This window comes from Sorex fumeus, unplaced genomic scaffold, assembly GCF_029834395.1.
Source record: "Sorex fumeus unplaced genomic scaffold, SorFum_2.1 ptg000006l, whole genome shotgun sequence".
Classification (NCBI taxonomy): domain Eukaryota; kingdom Metazoa; phylum Chordata; class Mammalia; order Eulipotyphla; family Soricidae; genus Sorex; species Sorex fumeus.
The window spans coordinates 66109288-66133148 of record NW_026606063.1 but is presented as its reverse complement, the minus strand read 5'-3'; the positions used below and the strand labels follow the sequence as shown (position 1 = coordinate 66133148).

At 39.3% G+C, this 23861-nt stretch overlaps 1 pseudogene; it reads left to right on the top strand.

The window, feature by feature from the left end:
- The first annotated feature begins 18717 nt into the window (after window positions 1–18717).
- Window positions 18718–19067, top strand: LOC130037434 (U6 snRNA-associated Sm-like protein LSm3; annotated as a pseudogene).
- The last annotated feature ends 4794 nt before the right edge of the window (window positions 19068–23861 follow it).

Below are 23861 nucleotides of genomic sequence, written 5' to 3'. Positions count from 1 at the left end.
TATCCTTTGTTTGTTACGATTTTTTTCTTTCCTGAAGGGTAAGCTTTGGCAAAATGGCTCACTCCCTTCTCAATGTGGATGCTTTAACTGGCAAAAGAACTGAGGTTGAAATCTGAGATTGGCATTTTTGGGTGAGGTTCCTATTTGTCCAAAGCCAACTCCTTCATTTCTCCTCAGAAGCCACCAAAGAAAACTCTGAAAATCCCTGAGTGATCCTTAATTAACTCAAATCAGGGAAGAGGTGCAGAGTAGTTCAAATAGAACATTTTTTTCTTTCTGGAGAGCATTTTGACTTTTATAAACTAATCAGGTCTTCCTGATTTGTCTCTTATCTAGGCAAAGTAAAATAATCTTTTCTTTGTTCCTTTTAAAACTAAAAGCCAGATTTTAAGTTATAAGTACGAATAGTGCAACTTCTAGGAGAGCTGGACATCATCGTCCTCAAATTGCCTTCTTGCCTTCTAGAGAAAAAAAAAATGCTGGCTGCTCCCAGGGAAATGGTGAACAGGTCCTCTGAAGCCTCTACCTCTCCTCATCTTCTGTATCCCCACCTTTTCACAAAATTAGAATATATTTTTTGAATAGCTTCAGAGTAAGCACAGAACATTTTGGTCTTTCAACTCTCTCAGAGCACCAGCAATTGAGCCTCATCTTATAAAAACTAATTTCAGTCATCAAAGTTGGAAGGTGTTTTTAATGAAAAGAGTTGCTTCCCTCTCACTCTGAAGCCAACTATTCTAAAGAGAAACGTAAAATGATCAGCTCCGCTAACAAAACCAAAGACTGTCTAAAGTATCAAAGTAAAACTTGAACTGACTTAAAACAATCACCTGAAGCTCAGTTTATTGAAGTAAGAACTAAAAGTGGCTACAGATTGCAAAAAAAAAATTAAAATAAATCTACATAAAAATATAAAATTAAGCCTTTTTTTACCATGCAATTTTTAATTGTTCCCTTTATTTTGTTATTGGCTTTGAATCACTTTGAAAAGAATCAATGAAGAAGGGGCTGGAGCAATAGCATAGTGGGGAGGGCATTTGCCTAGCACCGCCAGGAGTAATTCCTGAGTGCAGAGCCAAGAGTAACCCCTAAGCATAGCCGGCTGTGATCCAAAAAGCAATAAATAAATAAATAAATAAAAGAATCAATGAAGACAAATGTTTTGACAGGTCATTTTTTTGAACATTTGGACACGAGATGTTCATGATCAAGGGGAGCCAAAAGAAAACTAATAAACATTTTGATATACAACACTTCATCTTCATGATTCTCAAATTTTTCTGCGCATAAGAGTCACGTACAGAAACTTTTCCAAGCGTATGTTTGGCACTGTCCTTCCTTTCTCTCTAGTGCTTGAATAGGCCCAAAAGATATTCTGGAAACTGAGAAATGTGTGCCCTTGGATAAAGCAGAGGATTTTATTTAATCTGCTAAACTTATTAGTTTATTCTGATTTGAAAATTCATTAGTTTATTCTGATTTAAAAATTCACCTTTAGTGAATTCCCTTTTGTCCTGATGCCTTTAATCCTCCTTTCTCCTTGTCCAGTGCAGCTTCTTCTCCCAACAGTTATGTTCCAGTGCTCCAGGCATTGAATTCCTAGGTGTGCTAGTTGAGAAAGCCCATTGGGTAAGCACTGGTCACACTGGAAACATATTTGTTCTCATTGCTTCCTAGCTAATTCTTTCTTCCTATTTCTTCCTAGCTAATCTTTATATCCTTGGAAAAACCACCCATCTAGAAAAATTGTGTCATGAGGTTTACTTATGATGCTGAACGAAAATCACAGGTCTGGAAAATAAACTGTAAGATCAAAGTGGCACAGAGGGTTTTATATGAAGTAGGATGGAGAAGTTTGAGTCATTATACCCATATAATCAAAATTCCCCAATGTTCAAACCACAGGAACAGACAGCTCAAACCGGTTGGTACCAGGTAGATGGTGCTGTGCCAGGCTCTCAATTCAGAGTCCCTGAAAACATATGAGTAAGAGCAAAAGCAACTGGCCTTATCATCTAAAGAAAAGTACTATTACCACCCAGAGGAGAGAGTTTCAGGAAGATAAAAGAAATGCATTAGCCAACAAGTTAAGGATCTGATATAGGGAGTTATTAGCAAATAAAGAAAGTAAATGATTCTAAGAACAGTCACGAGGCATTCATGCCCTGGTCAAATGAGGGAAAATATGTAACTGATTTTGTTCCTGCAAATACCTAATATTTGAAAGAGACAAATCATTTCTAAATAAATTGCAGTTATTTTTTCTTTTCGAAAAATCAGTGAGTTCCAAAAACCAGACATTTCCTATTTAACCAACAGGTAAAATGTTATCCTAGTAACACTCCATGTAGAGTATAGCTACAAGTCTCAGTGAGCCAGGAGAGAGCCTTCTCCATGCACAAGTAGAGATGGAACCCAGCAGATCAGAAACATGCCTGGTAGCTGTGGAGAAAGTCTTCCTTCTATGCAGATAGGATCAGATCCAAGATCAAATTTGGATGTAGAGCAACACTTGCTAGTTATTTTGTATCTTGGTTCTCCAGCTACAACAGAAAAATGATGAATGACATCAATGATCAATGACTTAGTCTATTTCCTAAGGCTACTACTATATAGGACTCCAGGTTTGCATGTAAATGTCTGGCATACCGGGTGTAAAAACAATCAAAACCTTAGTATTCTTTGGAGATATTTTTTTCACCATGTCACAATATGATTCAGTCCTTGAACTTTTCTCTTGGACTCCATGCTTTCTGAAGACAGAGAGAAGAACTTAATTGAATTTGTCCCCGGGATCTAGCCATGCTTTGACATAGAATAGGTTCCAAACATATTTTGTAATGAATAAAAGAGATTTAAAAAAAAAACAGAAGGTGAGACTTCCTATTGATCTTCAACATATGTTCAATTTTAAGACATAATTAGAAGGGAAATAATGTTTTGTAAATGGAAAACTGTTTATAGGTGCCTACAAAATAGTTATAAGACCTCTCACTTGTCCTGCTTTTAGAGTTTTTTTACAGGATCACAATTTAATTTGGATATTAATTTTATTATTGCAACTCCTCAGATATTAATTTTATTATTGCAACTCTTTCAGCAAAAAAATTTGAAGTTGTCAGACACATAATTTTCACTTTTTGAGGTTATAGTAATTAAATATAGAAAAAATAGAAGCATAATTCATTCAAATATAAGAGTACAACAAGATTTTAATTTTTATATTTTCTGATTTAAAATACAAAACTGTGAATACTGGATAGTGTTTAATTCATTTCTAATAATCCATACACTTAGAAGTACCTGGTTAGAGTTGCTACTAAGTAGATGGATAAATGCACAAATGAATTTCTAGCTTTGGTGTTGTTTTTTTTTTCTTCTACAAGGTGATTTATTTTCATTTCTTCATCATGTCTTTTACACCATTTGATCTGTAATCTACAATTAATTAAGCTACTTCACTTTGATATCTACCTACTCAAATATATTGCCTAGTTAAATCGCATTTTAGCTGCTTCTTCATGCACTTTAAGACTTTCTGTATCTCCCCATATAAATTCGTCGATTGCCTCGAGTAGGCCCCAGTAACGTCTCCTTCATCCTACCCCTGAGATTATATTCAAGGCTCTTTAGGAGAAAGAGACCCATCATTGTTACTGGTATTTGGCATATTGGGTACGCCACGGAGAGTTTGTCAGACTCTGCCGTGTGGGCAGACTACATTTGGTAGCCTGCCAGTTTGTCCCATATAATTTATTCTCTTTATATTTTTATTTCCTATTTTGTATAGAAGTCCCGGGTGGTTATCAGGGTTCCTCCTGACTAAGTGCTCAGAGATCCCTCCTAACAGAGCTCAGGGGATCATATGCAGTGGAGGATTAGATGGGGTCAATCCTGTGCCACACAAGCGCCTCAGCCCTGTACTATTTCTCCAGCCATCTTATTGTCTATCTCAGTCCCATGACAATTACCACCTCTAATGTAACAAAGATTGAAAGACTGCATGCTACTTAATTTCTGCTGCAATTATTCATATTTATTCACAACTTGAATAACTTGAACCCTAAGCACTGAAAGGACACATTCTTCAACTCTTCTGTAGCATGAGTCTCCAACACTTTCATACAGCTGATTTGGGAGCATCCTCCCAAACAATGTTCAGGAGGTCCAGAGGCCCCAGTGTGATTCTCTGCCAACTGGCTGGCTCTTGGCCTGAGGATGTGAGGCTGTGAGGGCCTGAGGTGATATCAGTGATGGTGCTGGGAGCTGTGAAGTGCCCTCAAAACTGCACCTAGTGATGTTTAGGGGACCACAAAGTGCCAGGAATCTAATGTCATTTGTGCTGGGCATGTGCCATCTCCCAGCCTCTTCACAGATTATTCTAAATCACACAATGAATTAAACATGTCTTGATAACATGATAGAACTACTTATTCAATGGTTTGTAAGACATTGAAATTAGCTTATTTTGTAAATATTTTAATTTATGGATATTCACAAATATGATCTTGCTTTATTTTCTAATCATTTTGAAAGACATAACATTTTTGAGATTTTCTGTGTTTTTAAATGGTGCTGTGATTTTTTAAATTTATTTTAACTTTTTATTTTTAACTAATATTACATCCTCTGTGATTTGTACCATAAATCTTTTAAACTATTTTAAGCATTATCACATATTTTTAACATTTTCTTCCACCTTCCACTAATGGATAGCTATGCCATAGCATTTAAATATCCACTAGTAATACACACAATAATTTATTAATTATTTAATAAAGAAAGTGAATTTTGTTTGGCTTTATTTGAGACCTTTTGGCAAATGAAATTGAATAACCTTCAGCTGTCTGACAAATTACGTTTTCTCTTACTTTTAACAGACTTTTCTGATTAACAGTAGAAAATATTGTAGTTATTCATATGCACAAAATATGATTGCTATAGGTTCAAAAATTAACTTTTAAACAATATTTGAAAAGCATACCAATTTTTCTTGTGAAATTAGCTTAAAGTTCATGTAGCTTAAAGTTCACATTAATGAAGAGCAGTCATTTCAACCAAGGAAAAAGTCATAAAAATCCTGCACCTGTAATTGTGATGAGAATAATGACTGTCAAGCATTAAGGTCTCTTTAGCAATTAGCACCTGTTATATTCACAAACCAGGGACAGGAGACAGGAGATGTAGTTTCCGTGATAGACCAAACCTAAGTGAAAGGGAAGCCAATTATCTGGGGAACACAATGCTAATCAGAGCTCTGCTCCTTTCCCTAATCCACCTTTGTTTGCTTTATTTAACCAAGCAAAAGTTCTTAACCACACAGAAAAAAAAACAGTTTCTATTATATTGACATGAAACTCATTTCACATGACTCACAGATAATTGTTAGCAACCTTCAGAAGGGGACCAGCTTAGCAATCCACAGTTTTCTCCAGACCAAATGTAAAAATTCTATACCCATTCTTAGTAATGTTTTCTTAGTCTCAGTGATTCTTCTTGAGTCAAGCAATTTTTGCAATATAGACTAAAATCCGCACAGCAGAGTCTGGCAAGCTACCCGCCGCATATTCGACATGCCAAAACCAGTAACAGTAACAGGTCTCAGTGATACAGCTCTAAAATAATCATGTACAAAATCTTATTCTTGGTATTTTTGAAGAATCCAATTTAAGGAATACAGAGAAGACATTCTCACACAGGAACTTGCCATCCTTACTACACATTGCACTCTTCTGGAGGCTTTAGAAGAAAAGAATGATAGAGGTGGTTATGGTGTTGGATGTGGGAGTGTGTGGGTTCAAGTGGCAGAGTCCAGTTCTGCAATGTATAAGATCAGTTTCTATCATGGTCTCACATGGTCCCACACTATTCAGTGTGATTCTGGGCTACTTTTATTTCTTATGAGCACCTCTGGGGGTGACCTTTATTACAAAAAATAATAATAACAAGATACCAATGGCATCCCCCTCTCCCACATCCCAGGCTTCTAGTGTAATTGGTCTGAGATGAGTGAAGAAGGCAGGCATGTCTTTGCAAAACTCAAGTGGCTGGCATCTCAACTGTAGCATATTATTCTCTTCCATTACATTCTCTCTTGCATACTACTCTCTTTGTTCTTAAATAACTTTTTTTAAAAATGAGACTTAGCAATCAAAAGTTGAAAAACGAAGGCTCTGGATGGACAAGGGGTGCAGTATATAGAATTTATCTACTTCAGGAACTGTAGCACTGTCACTGTCATCCTGTTATTCATCGATTTGCTTGAGTGGGCACCAGTAATGTCTCCAACGTGAGACTTGTTATTACTGTTATTGGCATATTGGATATGCCACGAGGAGCTTACCAGGCTCTGCCATGTGGGCAGGATACTCTCAGTAGCTTGCCGGGATCTCTGAGAGGGATGGAAGAATCGAACCCGGGTCGGCCCATGCAAGGCAAATGCCCTACTCTCTGTGAAAGATGAATAAGATGTTTTTCAAAGAATTAGATTCAGAATTTTTTCTTTGTGCAGTATGCTTATTTGCTTGCTTGATTAAATACTTACAAGGTATTTTTCAACATAGAAAAGATTGAAATGGTACCAGTCGATCCATTTTTAAGTCAGTCTTCATTGTTGAGACTGCATAGCTCTGTTCTGAGTGCCTACCAATTGCCAATTGTATCTTGTATGCTGATACTTTGACCCACACACTAGCCCTTAGACATGGTGTAGGATGCTCATCACTATCCTGTTTTACCAACTCCCTTCTTTACTATCTTCTTCATTTACCTCTTTATCCATCAGGTCCGGCCATAGTGTCTGGTTACTCTGATGATAGCTGTTGGCTAACTGACAGCATTTTGCTATTGCTTTGCTAGCTGGAGGAACTCTTATTAGTAGCAGGGCCACAGTGACCTCTCTTGATGAAACCAGAAAATGCAGGGAATGAAACTCCCCTAAGAAAGTTCTTTGAACCACAGTCGAGTGTCCCTTTGCAGGCCATGTTTTCCCGATCTCAGAATTTAGGAGAAAGTGAGGCTGGTGGTGAAGGAGATCTGTGATGAGGGAAAAGGCTGTGTTGTTTTGGCTCATTGAGTTGCCTGCCTAGTATTTGCAACAACTTGTTTTTTTTTTTTTCTCTCTATGATTTTATTTCAGAGCCACAAACTTAAATTTGCTCTTTTAAATTATTTTACTAGTTAGACACTATGTAATGATTTAACTATACTGTGCATTGATCATTTCCAGAAAGTTCCAAGGCATCTTACTTACTAAGGCAGTTTCAAAACTCTCTACCAAGTTTAGAAAATTCAAAGTTCTTTAGTTTTTAAAAGTTTTATTGTATTTTGAAATATTTTAATTATTCTGATTGTACAGAGAAACAAAGAGCTACTGATGAATCCCTCTCTGACCAACTCACCTGCCCACATACATTAATTGCCTGGTGTAAAACTAAGGGAAGAGTGTATAGAAAAGATTGCCTTTGATTACATGATTGAGGTGGAGACTATTTAGAAAATAAAATACAAGAATGCAGTCTCCCGAGAGAATTGAAAATAGAGAGATTGTCACAAACCATACATACTTAATCTATATCGGATCAGACAACGAAGAGTTAACTGCAAGAATGTGGCATTAAAACTAAGTATTCTCCTTTCAACCTTTGTACAGATTAAGTACATTAACTTTCTGCCTAATTAACTTGACTTTCAGCTGAGACTCCACCCAAAGCATTGCATCTGGGCAGTGGTCCCATTTCACCATCTAACTAGGAGGTATAAAATTGCTATATCTGCATACTGATAACTGAGAGGTTAAAGGAAAAAGCGCAGGAGGTAGGGTGTTTATTTAAGTAGGAATGTGATCTTAATACAAATATTATTTGAGTGGATGGTTATTTTAGTGGTGGCAACAAAGGAGATGGTACACAAAAATCCAGGCGAAGAATTAAATATTCCATGAAAACAACAAAAATATACACTGGATCTGGATCCTCACTCCATTTCCAGCCAAGGGGATGTCTTTAGAATTAAACTATGTTTTAGAGTCCCTAGGATCAATAAATAAACTTTTAACTGAAACCCCATTTGGGATGGAATGTTAAAGAAAGTAGTTCATAACAAATTATCAAACTATTTTTAGAAGACTTTTACATTTTGTCTATATATTTTTCTTCACACACCCTGTCCCCAAGACTTTGTTAAAAAGGAACTAAAAATGATGCAAAGTCCAAGAAGATAACAATAATAAATAGCACAGCGGGTAGGGCGTTCGCCTTACAAGCGGCCAACATGGCCGACCCGAGTTCGATTCCTCCGCCCCTCTCGGAGAGCCCGGCAAGCTACCGAGAGTATTCGATATGCCAGACACAGTAACAACAAAGTCTCCAATGGAGACGTTACTGGGCCCGCTCGAGCAAGTGAAATAACAGAAGAAAGAAATCTAAAGATAGGACCCAAATATGGAGCCAGAAGAGCTTAAAAACATGCATAAACATTGTGCCTATTTGCACTCTTATAAAAGTAAAGTAAATAAAGTAAAGGCCCTCCCGTTGATCGTCGATTTGCTTGAGCGGGCCTAGTAACGTCTCCATTGGAGACTTTGTTGTTACTGTGTCTGGCATATCGAATACTCTCGGTAGCTTGCCGGGCTCTCCGAGAGGGGCGGAGGAATCGAACTCGGGTCGGCCATGTTGGCCGCTTGTAAGGCGAATGCCCTACCGATAGACATATGATTCTTTGTGGTTCTAAACATCATAGGAGACATGGTGTGAAACATAGACAAATAGTCTCTCTAAATAAGTATTTGACGACATACTTTTTAAGACAACCAACTCTGCTATTAAGACCAAAACATGAAGGAAGGAAGGAAGGAAGGAAGGAAGGAAGGAAGGAAGGAAGGGAGGGAGGGAGAGAGGGGGGAGGGATGGGGGGAGGGAAGGAGGGAGGAGGGAGGGGAAAGGATGGGGGAGGGGAAGGAATGGAGAGGAAGGAAGGAAAAGCAAGACAAAAAGAAAGAAGGAGACAAAATACTACATAACATCTTGAACAATATCTTAATGCAAAATTTCAGAGACGTTTTCCATAAATTAGCTTACAGGATGGTAAGACCAGTTGCATTCCTACTCTAAAAATACTTATTGTTTATTTGTGATTCAGAATGACCTGGGTACCATGTACTGTCCTCCCGTTGTTCATCGATTTGCTTGAGTGGACACCAGTAACGTCTCCATTGTGAGACTTGTTGTTACTGTGTTTGGCATATCAAATATGACACGGGTAGCTCAACAGGCTTTGCTGTGCAGGAGAGATACTCTAAGTAGCTTGCCAGGCTCTTCGAGAGGGGCGGAGGAATTGAACCTAGGCTGATTGGGTTGGCCGCGTGCAAGGCAAATGCCCTACCCGCTGTGCTATCGCTCCAGCCATGTACATGTATATTTATAACATTTGCAAGTGTGGATAAAATTCTCATATAGAAATTCAAACTACTACACCTGTGCCTGTTTATAACATATAAAAGAAACCAGGGTAGTTTACGTGGTCCAGTCACAAGAGGGTCAGTGCTAAAATGCTTCGATCTTGGCAGTAGCAACAGCAAAATGAATCACTCAAACTTAAAAATTGGAACATCTATGAAAAAATTTGGAAGGAAGTTTAAGAGTAAGGTTTTATATTTAAATTAGTGAAAAATCACTTGATCACTTGACATCCCATTACTCATCAATTTGCTCAAGCGGGCGCCGTAGTGTCTCCGTTCATCCCTATTGCGTGCTAACGTAGCCCAATGGCATCTGCTCATTTTAGGAACACGAAGCGCCTCAAACTGATTGTTTAGGATCTTGATGGAGAAGTCTAACCATCTCATAAGTGGGTGGCCACGCAATATTTTGACATTCCGTGGAATCCAGTCGGTAATGGCTCTAGTCCAGCGGTTGTCTCCAAACCTCATTACGTGTCCAACCCATCTGATTTTCAACGCCTTGACAAATGAGACAGTGTCCCTGATTCTTGTTTATTGATGGAGGTCGCAACTCTGGATTCTTTCTCTCATTTGAATGAAACGTGATACTCCAAGCATAGCTCTTTCAATTCCTCTTTGGGAGACCCAAGTAACATTCTCATCCTGTTTTCATAGAGTCCAGGTCTCTGAGGCATATGTTAATGCAGGAAGAACAGTGTAATCAAAGAGATGTGCCTGGAGCTGGATGTTCTTCGTCCTCTTAGCTATTTCTTCGACGTTCTTGAAGTCGTTCCAAGCTGCTCTCTTCCTCCTGAGCAACTCAGGTGCCAGGTTATTCGTCATGTTGACTTCTTGACCTAGGTACACATAACTGTTGCATTCGGAGATGTTCATCCCATTCAGAGTGAATGGAACATCAGGAACCAGACTTTTTCTCATATGCGTTGTCTTTGTGAGATTCAGCTGTAGTCCGACTTTTTCACACTCGTGGTCCAAGTTGGCCAGCATTTGTGCTGCTTGGCTGATGTTTGGTGTTATAAGAACAATATCATCAGCGAAGTGGAGGTGGTGTAGTTTCCGACTGCCTATCTTTACTCCCATTCCTTCCTATTCCAGTCATCACATGTCTTTCTCGATGGTGGCACTGAAGAATTTTGGTGAAATTGTATCACCCTGCTGAAGCCCTCTCTTGACATCAATGATCACCTCCCTGTAGAATGGTTAGGTCCTGGTAGTGAATCCGCAATACAACTCATGGGGGATCCTGATGTACTGAGTTTGAAGGCCCTGTTTGGCTAGGGCTTCGATGACCGCTTCAGTCTCAACAGAATCAAAGGTCTTCTTTAAATCAATGAACGTTAGACAGAGCGGCATCTTGAACTTCCGAGAAACCTCAATGAGCTTGGTTATTGTGTGGATATGGTTGGATTGTGCTAAATCTCTTTTGGAAACCAGCTTGCGCGCATGATTGTCCTTCATCTAGTGTTCTGCTAATCCTATTCAGGATGACTCAAGTGAACAGCTTGTAGATGACAGACAACAGGCAGATTGGGGGATAGTTGCCAATGTCGTGGATGTCTTCCTTCTTGTACAGTAGTATAGTCCTGCTGGTTTTCCATTGGGATGGAACCTTGCATTAAGACAGGTAGCATGTGAAGAGCCAAGCCAGTGTATAGATGAGTACTGATGGCGGGTTCTTCAGGTGTTCAGGTCTGACCTTGTCTGGGCCGGGTGCTGTTCGCTTCTTTAGTGACAAAATGGCATGTTGGATTTCAAAAGGGAGAACTTTGGGAATGACACATCCATCCTGCGGAATTTGGTATGTGAGCAGGTGGATGTAGTTATCAAAGAGATCCGTGTAGAAGTCATGGTTAATCTTCTCCATTACCCTTCTAGAAGATGTGATAGATCCATCAGAATGTCAGAGGGCAGTCATCTAGGTCTTGTAGTTGGTGAAGGACAGGCCAACTACAACTAGGTGTTGTGAATGCTTTTTCCAGCTTCTGCCACATCTGCCAGCACTGCTGCTCTTCTCTCTTTGAGGTCTTCCTTTATAGCTTCCCTGCACTTCTTCGCAAGCTCGGACGTTTGCTTGCGGTTGCCTGAGACTTGCGCCAAACCACGTTGGCGAATGAGCTGGAGAGTTTTTGAAGACAGGCATCTTTTTGTGGCTACCTCTCTTTCGGCGTTCTTCGCACAATCATGGAGGTGCTGAACTAGTCGATCATATTCCTCATCAAAGTTATCAACGATGACATCTTCCCATGTTGCCGCAATAGTGCCAAAGAGTAGTGGTTGGTGGTTGTTCCTGGAATTCTCTTCTTAAACTTTGCAGCCCTTTCTCCCTGTTCTGTGAAGTAGAATTTTGCGTGAAGAAGATGGTGGTCCAATACTGTTTGGAATTTTGGGGCAACAGCGACCTTAGTCAGGCAATACCATTGATTGAATATGATGTGGTCAGTTTTGTTGTTGAACCATCCACCCGGAGATTCCCATGTTCAACATTTAGATTTGGCCTTCTGGAATTGTGAGTTACCATGGATGGTCTTGGTCGACATGACGAACTCAGACAGTCTCTCACCCTGTTCATTCCATTCTTCGCCATGGGTCCTGATGTGGAGTTCTTTGGCTGATCTTCTCGGTCCTATCTTGGCATTAAAATCACCGATAATGATCTTGTAGAAGGTGTAGTCTTCTTTGAAGAACTTCTCCAGCTCCATGTAGAACTTCTCAGTTTCTCCTTCATCATAATTGGATGTTGGTGCGTAGACAACAAAGATAGAAACTGCTGGCTGTGAGTCACATCTATTCAAGTATAATCGTCTGATTCAGGTTTTCAGGCATTCAATTGAATCGATGTTTATGGCCAAGTTTGTGTTGACAAGGATGCCGACACCACCAATGCCTCTTTTGTCACATGTTCCGAGGAACAGTTCTTCCCCAGTGTTGAAAATTGCGTGATGTGATTGATGCCTTCTCGTCTTGGTCAGGCCAATGATGTAGTTCTTGATCTTTCACACTTGCACCATCAGGTCCTCGATGGATGCATCTGATGCCAGCACACATGCATTGGAATTACAGACAGTCATTTTTGTCTTCCTTCATTGTGTCAGCCTAGGTCGGCCCTGAGATTTTATCAGCCTCTCCTTCATTATCCTTCCTAACGCTGCCATATTGGCGGCTCTTTCAGAGTCAGGGGAATGAGACCCATTGTATTTACTGCTTTTGGCATATGGAATGCACCACAAATAGCTTTCCAGGCTCTACTGTGTGGGCGGAACACTCTCAATAGCATGCCAGCCTCTCCGAGAGTGATAGAGGCTTTTAGGGTGTCCTCTAATCGTCCTTGCAGTTGTTCCGATGGTTCAAACCATATTTTAACACAATCAAATATGGTGTGGTAATCTTGTATTAAGTGTTTTATGATGTGTCGCGTGACCACAGTCCGGAAAGCGTTCTGGAGTGTGTCGGCAGCCAGGTAGTGGAGGTAGTAGAGGTAATGGAGGTCTGCTGGGCTGCTGAAAGCAGGCAGAGGACCTGTTCCCAGGTCCGTTGAGCCTGGAGTCCAAGGTCACAGACCTCCATTACCTCCACTACCTCTACTACCCAGCTGCTGACACACTCCAGGATGCTTTCCCGACACTCAGGCCAAGACTCATACACGAGTGAAGCCCCACAGAATGAGGAAAGTGGAACTCTGTCAGTGAAAAATCTGGAAACATTAAAAATAAAATACAAAAATTGTCACAGATTGAGAAACCAGAAATTGAAGAGCAAATTTATCCTCCCACACCAAGGTAAAAGAATGATGGAAATAATAAAATCTAGAGAAGAAATCAAAGGTATAGAAATCAAGAGAACAATACAAAGGCTTACTGAAACAAGGAGTTTTATTTTAAATGTTTTATTAGTGAATCACCTGTGATGTAGAGTTACAAACTTACAAACTTTCGTATTTCAGTCATACAATAATTGCTTATCCATCCCTCCGCCAGTGCCAATTCTCCTCCACAAATGTTCCCAATATTCTTCCCATCGCCCCAACCCCATTACCCCCACCCCACCCTGCCTCTGTGGCAGGGCATTCCCTTTTGCTCTCTCTCCTTTTGGGTGTTGTAGTATGCAATAGAGGTATTGAGTGGCCATGGTGTTCAGTCTACAGTATAATTTCGGCATGCATCTTTCAACCCAAATGGGTCCTCCCAACATCCTTTTTTTTAACTAGTGAAACACCATGAGGTACTGTTGTAGACTTACAAACTTTCGTGCTTGGGTTCAGTTATACAATGATCGAGTACTCATCCCTCCATCAGTGCCCATTCTCCACCACCACTGAACCCAGTAGCCCTCTCACTCCCCCAACCCATCCCCCCACCCCACCCCGCCTCTGTGTCAGGGCATTCCCTTTTGCTCACTCTTTCCTTTAGGGTGTTGTAGTTTGCAATAGAGGTATTGAGTGGCCGTCGTGTTCGGTCTATAGTCTACTTTCAGCACGCATCTCACATCCCGAGCAAGTCCTCCAAACATCCTTTACTTGGTGCTCCCTTCTCTATTTGTGCTGCCTTTCCCCCAAGGATGTGCTGCTGGCTTCCAAGCCATGGAGCAGACCTCCTGGTACTTATCTCAACTATTCTTCAGTGTTCATCTCCATTCTGTTACTTTATATTCCCCAGAGGAGTGCAGTCTTTCTATGTCTATCCCCCTCTTTCTGGCTCATTTCACTTAGAATGATGGTTTATATGTAGAACCACTTGTATGTAAATTTCATGACTTCATCTTTTCTAATAGCTGCATCGCATTCCATTATGTAGATGTACAAAAGTTTCTTTAACCAGTCATCTGTTCTCAGGCACTCGGGTTTTTTCCAGATTTTGGCTATTGTGAACAGTGCAGCAATGAACATAGAAGTGCAGATGTCATTTCGACTGTACTTTTTTGCCTCTCTGGGATATATTCCCAGGAGTGGTATTGCTGGGTCAAATGGGAGCTCAACTTCTAATTTTTTGAGAATTGTCCATACTGTTTTCCAAAAGGGCTGAACCAGTTGGCATTCCCACCAGCTGTGAAGGAGAGTCCCTTTCTCACCACATCCCCACCAATACCAGTCGCTCTTCTTCTTTTGGATGTGGGCCAATCTTTGTGGTGTGAGATATCTCATTGTTGTTTTGATCTGCATCTCCCTGATGATTAGTGATATAGATCATTTTCTCATGTGCCTTTTTGCCATTCAGATTTCTTCTTTGAGAAAGTTTCTGTTCATTTTGTTTCCCCATTTTTTGAGGAGTAGGAGGTTTTCTTCTTGTGGAGTTCAACCAGTGCTTGGTATATCCTTGATATCAACCCCCTGTCGGATGGGTATTGGGTGAATATCCTTTCCCATTCTGTAGACTGTCTTTGTATGTTGATCACTGTTTCTTTGGAGGTGCATAAGCTTCTTAGTTTAAGATAGTCCTATTTGTCTATCTCTGTTTTCACTTGCTTGGCCATTGGCATGTCATCTCTGAAGACACCATTAGCTTCAATGTTGTGGAGGGTTTTGCCAACCTTGTCTTCAAAGTACCTTATGGATTCCGGTCTGATGTTCAGGTATTTAATCCATTTTGATCTTACTTTTGTACATGGTGTTAGGTAGAGATCTGAGACCTTTTTTTGATTGTAGCTATCCAGTTAAAGAGGCTTTCCTTGCTCCACTTCACATTTCTTTCTCCCTTATCAAAGATTAGATGATCATATGTTTGGGGGGAGATGTCAGTATATTCAACCCTGTTCCCCAACATCCTTTACTTGGTGTTCAGTTCTCTATCTGAGCTGCCTTTTCTCCCAGCCTATGAGGCCAGTTTCCAAGCCATCCTGGAGCAAACCTCCGAGTCCTTATCTCTATTGCCCCTGGGAGTTAATCTCTCATTCTGTTACTTTATATTCCGCAGATGAGTGCAATATTTCTATGCCTGTCCCCTTCATTCTGACTAATTTCACTTAACATGATACTTTCCATGTTGATCCACTTATATGCAAATTTCATGACTTCATCCTTTCTAGGACTGGAGCAATAGCACAGTGGTAGGGCGTTTGCCTTATGCGCAGCCAGCCTGGCCAAGCCGGGTTCAATTCCTCCGCCCTCTCGGAGAGCCCGGCAAGCTACTGAGAGTATCTCGCCCATACAGCAAAGTCTGGCAAGCTACCCGTGATGTATTCAATATGCCAAACACAGTAACATCAGGTCTCAAAAAACTGGAGACGTTACTGGACCCGCTTGAGCAAATCAATGAACAATGGGAGGATAGTGTAGGATAGCATCTTTTCTAACAGCTGTATAGTATTCCATTATGTAGATATACCAAAGTTTCTTTAAACAGTCACCTGCTCTTGGGCACTCGGGTTTTGTTCCAGATTTTGGCTATTGTAAACAGTACAGCGATGAACATGCAAGTGCAGATGTCACATGAGAAAATGCTCTACATCACTAATCATCAGGGAGATGTAGATCAAAACAACAATGAGATATCATCTCACACCACCACAGAGACTGGCCCACATCCAAAAGAACAAAAGCAACCAGTGTTGGTGAGGATGTGGGGAGAAAGGGACTCTTCTTCACTGATGGTGGGAATGCCAGCTGGTTCAGTCCTTTTGGAAAACAGTATGGACAATTCTCAAAAAATTAGAAATTGAGCTCCCATTTGACCCAGCAACACCACTCCTGGGAATGTATCCCAGAGAAGCAAAAAAAGTATAGTAACAAGGAGTTATTTTTTTAAAAAATAATAACAACCAGGTTTGAAAACTCTTAGCTTGATTCATGAGAATGAAAATTATATGGATTCAATGGAATTCTTATTAAAATTCTGATATATAAATATTTTAAAATATTTTTTGAAACTTCTTTTTGGGGCTATTAGCTGGTGGTGCTCAGGACTTACTGGTGGCTCTGTGCTCAGGAGTTAATCCTGGTGGTGCTCAAGGGACTTTATGTGGTGCTAGGAAGAGAACTCAGGTTGGCTGTATGCAAAGCAAGCACCTTCCCTATTATACTGTCTCTAGCCCTCCACTGACATTCTTTTTTTTTCCTTAAATTTTTATTAGTGAGACACCATGAGGTACAGTTGTAGACTTACAAATTTTTGTGCTTGGGTTTCAGTCATACAATGATCAAATACCCATCCCTCCATCAGTGCCCATTCTGCACCACCACTGATCCCAGTATTCCTCCCACCCCCACCCCCCCCATCCCACCCTACCTCTGTGGCAGGGCATTCCCTTTTGTTATCTCTCTCCTTTTGAGTGCTGTGGTTTGCAAAAGAGACATTGAGTGGCAATCATGTTCGATCTATAGTCTACTCTCATCACCCATCTCCCATCGTGAGAGAAACCTCCCAACACCCTTTATTTGGTGCTCTCTTCTCTATCTGAGCTGCCTTCTCCCCTAGAATGTGCGGCTTACCTCAAAGCCGTGGGGTAATCCTCCTGGTACTTATCTCCGCTATTCTTGGGTGTTAGTCTCCTATTTTGTTACTTTATGTTCCCCAGATGAATGCAATCTTTCTATGTCTATTCCTCTTTTTCTGACTCATTCCTCTTAGCATGATACTTTCCACGTAGTACTACTTGTATATGAATTTCATGACTTTATCTTTTCTAACAGCTGCATAGTACTCTGTTGTGTAGATGTACCAAAGTTTCTTTAACCAGTCATCTGTTGCTGGGCGCTCAGGTTTTTTCTAGATTCTAGCTATTATAAACAGTGCTGCAATGAACAAACAAGTGCAGATGTCACTTCGACTATACTTTTTTGCCTCTCTGGGATATATTCCCAGGAGTGGAATTGCTGGGTCAAATGGGAGCTCGATTTCTAATTTTTTGAGAATTGTCCATACTGTTTTCCAAAAGGGCTGAACCAGTCAGCATTCTCACCAGCAGTGAAGGAGAGTCCCTTTCTCACCACATCCACGCCAACACCGTTTGCTTTTGGTCTTTTGGATGTTGGCCTCCACTGACATTCTTTAAGGACTTCAGACAAACTGATAACAATGTTATAGAATCATAAATAGCCAAAACCTAAATAGCCAAAACTATTCTGAGAAAAAGTAATATGAGAGGTGTTGTACTGATTTTAAATCATACTATAAAGTTGGATTGGACTGTTAGCACAGCAGGTAGGGCATTCACCTTGCATGCGGTCAACATGGGTTTGATTCCTCCGCCCCTCTCGGAGAGCCTGGTAAGATACTGAGAGTATCCTTCTCGCAGGGCAAAGCCCGGCAAACAACCCGTGATTTGATTATTTAATATGCTAAAAACAGTAACAACAAATCTCACACTGGAGACATTACTGGTGCCTGCTCGAGCAAATCGATAAACAATGGGAGGACAGTTCTACTGTAAAGTTATAGTAATCAGAGCTGTGTGATACTAGACTAAAGGCAGACTCTTGGAACAATGAGTTAGAATTGAGATACCAGAGATGAACTCTTAGACTTACAGACAGTTGATCTGTGACAGGAGAGAAGAGAGCTTGAAGTGGAGCAATGAAAGCATTCTCAACAAATGATACAGGGAAAACTGAATAGCAGAACAAACACAGGATATCATTTATGTGTGGTACTTTTAGTAACTGGATGAGAAAATATAATGGTTTTAAGGAAGGTCGCCTAGATCATCCTTGGCCTTCTAGTACAGGAAAAAGACTGGAAAAATAGAATTAAGGGGAAAGGAAGAAGAGATAGATGAGAAGCAACAGGGACAGGTGTTAAGGGGATTCAGGTAAAACAAAAAAACAATGAGACTGGTTCATATATATATACTGTTAACAAAAATTAATTTAAAGTGGGTTAAAGACCTTCAATATTGCATAAGAATCCATGAAATACATTGGGAAAAAACAGAATTTTCCAGAATCTGGACCTCAAAAGTGTCTTCAGTCATTTGATTCCTTTAGCAACAATAACAGAAGCAAAAATAAACAAGTGAGGCTATATCAAAATAAAAATGTTTTATATAGCAAAAGAAAATCAAACTAAAATTAAAAAGATACCTTAATAAATGGAAGGCAATATTTGCACACCTCACTTTATCTCAGATAAAGTGCTAATATCCAAGATGTGTAAAGCATAATGTTCAGCAACAACAATAGCAAAGACACATGACACCACTAGAAAAAAATGAGGACAGGAGATAAAAGGGACACTTCCCTGAAGATATTGATAATTGGTAGGCAAGCATAAAAATATTCATAGTCACTTATCAGGGAGATGCAAATAAAAAATACGATCTCATTTCACATGACTGAGAACGGACATATCCATAGAACTGGAAACAGAAATACGGCAGACGATGTGGACCAACAACAAACTACCAATACTGTGGAAGAGCCCTTGGATCTTATTAGGCTCAGCCTAGATGAGAGAATTTATGTGAAATGAGAAATGACAGAGAGCTTCGAGGCACATTACATGCATATGATTAACATTTAAATATGATTTTGGGAGATGTGGAAGAAACTGTGACTACTATAGAAATTGATGAGGAGAATTACGAAGAGATCTATAATTCAACAAAATGGAATATTCCAGTGCTGTTTGTCCGGGAAGACGGCATGGTCCTCGTCGCACCCCCGCTGAGAGTGGGCTGAGAGGGCCATAGAAGACCCTCAGAAGAGAAGTTGTTGTCCATTTTGGTACTAAGAAACAACCAAAGGTACCCCTGCTCCTGAAATGAGTTGATTTGCTGATAAATCAGAAATTTTTAAGCTGAATGGCATTTTTATTTTTCTCCAGCCCTGACAAAAAACATGATCGCCAAGATGAGAAATTTTTTTAGGAGTTTATATGCTCCTATTGCTTTTTTTTATGTTTGATTTTTTCCCCTTAAATTAAATTTATTTCCTTTAAAAAAACTGGAAACAACCAGAGTTGGTAGAGATGGGGTGATAAAGGAACTCTCATCCACTCTTGGTGGGAATTTCATCTGGTTCAGCCTTTACAGAAAACAATATAAAGCCTTCTTAAAAACTAAGAATTGAGCTTTTATATGACACAGCCTGGCTGTCCTCACCTGGGTCCCTCCCCGCCCCGAACAGAGCCCTGGCAGCTGACGACCTCCAGTTCCAGACACAGCCATGTTTAAGACCAACTCTCCACACATTCAAATGAGCCTCACGTATGAAGGAACCGGCAGAGGAACCCTGGTGTGTGGGACCCTGGGCATAGATCTCCAAGCCTGCTAGGATTGGGACTGGGCCTCCTCCATCCAGATCCCCCATCTTCCAGTATGTAGGTGTTACACTCACCAACTGCCCCCGGCACCGTGTAATCCTATCACGGCCAAGACTCAGAGACTATAAAACCCTGCTCGCGTATTCAATATGCCAAAAACCAGTAACAATAATGGGCCTCATTCTCCTGACACTGAAAGAGTCTCAAATGTGGCATTTTCTAAAATCTCAGCATTAGAATGAAGGAGACGTTACTGGTGCCTGCTCGAGGAAATCGATGAACAGCAGTGATGACACAGCCATTCCATTTTTTAGCATCTGTCCAAAAAAATTAAAAATCATTAATTAAAAAATATGCATGCACACCTATTTCACTTCAGCATTTAGTACAACAGCTCAGATATAAAAGCAACCTAATGCCCAATATCAGATGAATGAATAAAGAAGTTGTGAAATATGGACACATGAAGAATCAAGCAGCTGCAGGAAAAGATGAAAACATGCAGTTCGCTGCAACTTGGAACTGGAGAGCATCGTGTTACGAAAAATAAACCAGAGGGAGAAAGACAAATACTTAAGTAATGCCACTTACTAAGGAAAAACCCACAAACAAACATGGGACTAAATAGTAACAAATGATTACAAATCCTTTGCCCTAAATTACAAACTGAAATCACCAAAGAGTAGACCAGTAGGTCAGGAGGAATGAAAAGGTGGAATAGAGTAACACAAAGACTTGGAAGAGAGTGTTAGTCACTTTGATGTTAGTGAGGTGCTATAATTGTGTTCATCAAAATTATAAACGTGGGGCTCAAGACATTGTATAGAGGCTAGTGTACTTGCTTTGTGTGAAGCTTACCCCAGTTATATTCTTGACACTACATATGCCGCCCTGAGTTCTGTCAGGAGTGATTGCTGAGTACAGAGGCAGGGGTAGGCTCTGAGTATTACCAGCTGTATCCACCTAAAAACATAAGCCAAAAACTTTAACACTCTTATAAACATGTTATCTCAAGTATAACACTGAAAAATATTGAAAAAATTATGTATAGGTTAAATTAAAAAAAAACACTATTCTGTAGAAGCCCAATATAAGACTCCATGCCTAAAGGCAGCAGTCTTACAAGTGTGAAGTCATGGGTTCACACCCCAGCCACTCAGACATTGAGCTAGTCCCAGCAGTAATTCTGTTTGGCACTGCAACAAAGTCCAACAGTGGTTGGTACCACTGTGAAAGGTGTGCAAACATCAGCCAGGCATGGAACCCCCAGAGAGTTCCATGTGTGTCCAAGGCTATGGAGTGAGCATCTTGACCAGAATTTGGATGAGCACCAGAGTTAAATGCATGAGTGCCCACATGAGCATGCGTACAACCAGGTGTGCAATTGCTGGTCAGTATCTCAACCCTGTGTTTGTATATCTAGGTCACTGCAACAATAAGAGCAACCAAAGTAAGGGGGAGAAATTAACAAAATGAGCAATTATTTTAAAATACAAATTATAAAAATTATCATTGACCCACAATAGGTCATTACTACTCATTATAATTTGTAGAATGCAGAAATTTTATTTATTTATTTTTTCAGTTTTGGCTGCCCTGTAAAATGTTTTTTCTCTCTTTTTCTTTTTCTTTTTTTTTGGGGGGGGTCACTTGGCGATGCACAGGGGTTACTCCTGGCTCTGCACTCAGGAATTACTCCTGATGGTGCTCAGGGGACTAGAGAGGATGATGGGAATGAATCGAACTCGGGTCAGCTGGGTACAAGGCAAACGCCCTACCTGCTGTGCTATTGCTCCAACCCCAAATGTTTCTATACTGACAGAGAAAATATGCTTAAGTAGAAATTCCAATCAATATAATGAAAAGTGAGAACGTATTAGATATTCAGATGCATTTAAAATGATTAATTATTCATAGGTATCAGTTGAAATAATGGTATTGTACAATTTTTAAGTGGTCTTACTTAAAATGCTTAGATCTGACTGTACTATTGTTGGTTGCTCTAATTAAAGCTTAAACATATTTGTAAACACATTATATACAGATTTTAAAGTTAATTGTTTTAAGAGGAAAATGCTATCACAAAAATCTTTCAATTTTCCTTTTTATGAATGAATGGTGTCTATTGTGGTTAGTAATTGGTGTCAGGAAGAATAAATATAACTCTTTTCATCAACAGCTTATTGTGATAAGTTTATCATGAAGTAAACATAGCATTTTTCAATGTCATTACTAAGACATATCATGAAGATGAGGGATTTGATTTTTCTTTCCACACAGTCAACTAAATAGTCCAAAAAATAAGCTTCAAAAATCTGACTTGTAAAATTTTGTATACATAATGACAAAATATACTTCAGTATCTTAGAATTCAAAATCAATCCCTGACTTGGCATCAAAGAATAATTCAAGAAACAAAAATAATGAATATGAAATTGCTTGATGTTTATTCATTTATTAAACTCATCACAGAAAGGAGCCTATTCACTGGGGATAATCAGTGTCACATTTCCTCACAATTTGATGTTGACTGGAACTATCTAATGTTTACAATGGTACTGGAGATATGTTAATCAACATTGAAGAAAAAAACACAATTCATTCTAATTAATCTTGTATTTAATTTCAGTAGAAAATAAAGTTGATATCTCAGATCTATATAGTACTGGGACACTAAAAGGAAACCACAGTCTGATCAGGTATATGTAACGGACATAAAATTCTTGAGTTACTTTGACTGCTTTGATATCTCAGTCACTTTTTTGATATTCAGTTTTCAAGTTCCTAAGATAATCTTTCTAGTCAGCAAATATCATGTGTGAAAAACATTTAAGTTATATAGCCAGTACTATGTAATTTTATGTATTGTGTCTTTTGCAATAATCTGTATTTCTTTCAAGAATTTGATAATTCTCTTACTGATTGTTACAGATATAGTTTTCAGTTCAAATGTTGAATATTCAAAGTCAAATTTAATGCAAAATTCCTTCATTAAAAAAGTAATTTATGCTTATGTTTTAATACACTAAATATGCAATGAATTTCCCACTCCATACTTATTGTTTTGACTCTCATTGATAGTTTCTTGTGAATATATATATATATATATTTATGCATGTATCTGTTTTTATTTGAGTCCTATCTCAATGGTGCTCAAGGGCTACTCCAGGCTTGGTGCTCAGGAGTTGATTCTAACAGTCTTGAGGGAACCATGTGGTTCTAGGATCAAAAATGGAACCCCTAATTCAGAGCATGCTCTCCAGTACTGTGAGCAGTCCCTCTGGACCTTTCGTGAAATTTTAAAGAAAATTTCTATATATGGAATACTGCACAGAGTAAGGAATAATGAGATCGTGCAATTTGCTGCAACATGGATGGAAATGAAAGATATCAAGTTAAATGAAGTAAGCCAGAAGCAGAACAAACACAGGATATCATTTATGTGTGGTACTTTGAGTAACTGGATGAGAAAATATAATGGTTTTAAGGGAGGTTGCCTAGATCATCCTTGGCCTTCTAGTACAGGAAAGAGAATGAAAAAATAGAATTAAAAGGGGAAGGGAAGAAGAGATAGATGAGAAGCAACGGGGACAGGTGTTAAGGGGATTCAGGTACATAGGTGGTTTTAAGGAATGGCAGAGTTAAATATCCAAACAGAGTCAACAACACTGAAATCACTAGACCCAAACTTTAATAACCAAATATAAAAGGTGCCTGTCAAGATGGCAGGCTGAAGTTGGGGTATGGTGAGAGTTAAGAGAGAGACGCTAGGAACACTGATGGAAGGAAGTTGACATTGGTGGCAGGATTAGTGATGAAACATTGTCAAAAACCCAACAATAAATAACTTTGTGAGGGATGGATGTTGGAACATAATATAACTGAAACCAAATCATGAACAACCTTGCAACTATGTATCTCACTGTGATTCAATAAAAAATATTTAAGGAAAAGAAATTAGTTTATTTTCCTGTCAATATGAATTTTTCCAGTTAGAGGCAATTAGTCTACTATAAACATTCTTCTTTAGTGGTTTGGTGGCCATATATCCAGTGATTCTCTTGAATAATACATGAAAATAAAATTTTATGTTCACAAAGTAAGTTTGATTTTTTTATTTTTTGAAAAATTGAAATGGATTTCTCCAATATGGATGTATATTTTATGCTTCTATCAGAAATATTTTGTAGTTCTAGTTTCTTTTATTCCAC